Genomic DNA, 1,979 nt, shown 5'->3' with positions numbered 1-1,979 from the left:
ACTCTCTCTCTCATGCTCTCTTTCACACATTCCTACACACATTCTCTCTCTCTCACACACACAGTGCCCCTCTCACTCTCTCCTCACTGTCTCTCTCGTGCACACACACACACTCTCTCACTCCCTCATCACTCTTTCTCTCTTTCAATCTCTCTCTCTCCCTCCTCTCTCTCCCCCCACACTCTCTCCCCCCACTCTCTCACTCCCTCCTCTCTCTCTCACTCACTCAATCTTCACTCACTCACTCTCTCTCACTCACTCTCTTTCTCACTCCCTCCTCTCTCACGCACTTTCTCTCTCACACACACTCACTCACTCTCTCTTTCTCATGCTGTCCCTCTCTCATTCTCTCTCATACTCAGCCTCTCTCCCTCTCTCTAATTCCCTCCTGTCCCTCTCTCTCATTCCCTCCTGTCTCTCTCTCTCACACACACACACTCACTCAGTCTCCCTCTCTCTCTCTCACTCCCTTGCTCACTCCCTCCTCTCTCTCTCACTCTCTCCTCTCTATCTCTCTCTCACTCACCCATTCTCTCTCCCTCCTCACTCTCTCTCACTCACTCTCACTCACTCACTCTCACTCACTCTCTCCTACTCACTCTCTCTCTCTCTATCTCTCTTCCTCTCCCACTCACCCACTCTGTCTCCCTCCTCACTCACTCTCAATCTCTCTCACTCCCTCTCTCTCACTCCCACTCTCTCACTTTCTTCTCTCTCTCCCACCCTCTCTCTCTCAGTCCCTCCTGCCTCTATCTCGCTCACTCACCCATGCTCTCTCCCTCCTCACACTCTCTCTCACTCCCTCCTGTCTCTCTCTCTCTCACTCTCTCTCTCACCCACACTCTCTCCCTCCTCACTTACTCTGTCTCTCGTTCTCCTCACTCACTCACTCACTCTCTCTCTCTCTATCTCTATCTCTCTTCCTCTCTCTATCTCTATCTCTCTTCCTTTCTCTCACTCATGCACCCTGCTTCTCTCACTCACTCTCTCTCCCTCCTCACTCACTCTCACTCACTCTCTCTTCCTCTCTCTCACTCACCCACTCTGTCTCCCTCCTCACTCACTCTCAATCTCTCACTCCCATTCTCTCACTTTCTCCTCTCTCACTCACGCACTCTCTCTCTCCCACCCTCACTCCCTCCTGCCTCTATCCCTCTCACTCTCTCACCCACACTCTCTCCCTCCTCACTCACTCTGTCTCTCATTCTCCTCACTCACTCACTCTCTATCTCTATCTCTCTTCCTCTCTCTCACTCATGCACCCTGCTTCTCTCACTCACTCACTCTCTCTCTCCCTCCTCACTCACTCTCCATCTCTCGCTCTCCTTACTCTCTCTCTCACTCTATCTCACTCACACTCTCCCTCCTCACTCACTCCGTCACTCGCTCTCCTTACTCCCTCTCACTCACTCTCTCTCTATCTCACTCACTCTCACTCTCTCTATCTCACTCTCTCTCTCTCTCTATCTCACTCACTCTCACTCTCTTTCTCTCTCACTCACTCTCACTCTCTGTCTCTCTCACTCACTCTCTGTCTCTCTCACTCACTCTCACTGTCACTCTCTCTCTTTCTCTCACTCTCTCTCTTTCTCTCACTCTCTCTTTCTCTCACTCTCTCTCTTTCTCTCACTCTCTCACTCTCTCTCACTCACTCACTCTATCTCACTCACTCTCACTCTCTCTCACTCACTCTCACTCACTCTCTCTCTCTGTCTCTCTCACTCACTCTCACTCTGTCTCTGTCACTCACTCTCACTGTCACTCTCTCTTTCTCTCTCTCCCTCTTTCTCTCACTCTCTCTCTTTCTCTCACTCTCTCTCTTTCTCTCACTCTCTCTCTCAATCTCACTCACTCTCTCTGTCTCTCTCACTCACTCTCTATCTCACTCTCACTCTCTCTCTCTCTCTCTCACTCTCTCTGACTCTCACTCTCACTCTGTCTCTCTCTCTCTCCCCCTGTTCCCCATGCAGTATTGGCAG

This window comes from Carcharodon carcharias (assembly GCF_017639515.1).
Source record: "Carcharodon carcharias isolate sCarCar2 chromosome 27 unlocalized genomic scaffold, sCarCar2.pri SUPER_27_unloc_1, whole genome shotgun sequence".
Lineage (NCBI taxonomy): Eukaryota > Metazoa > Chordata > Chondrichthyes > Lamniformes > Lamnidae > Carcharodon > Carcharodon carcharias.
Note: the sequence above shows the minus strand (reverse complement) of the source record.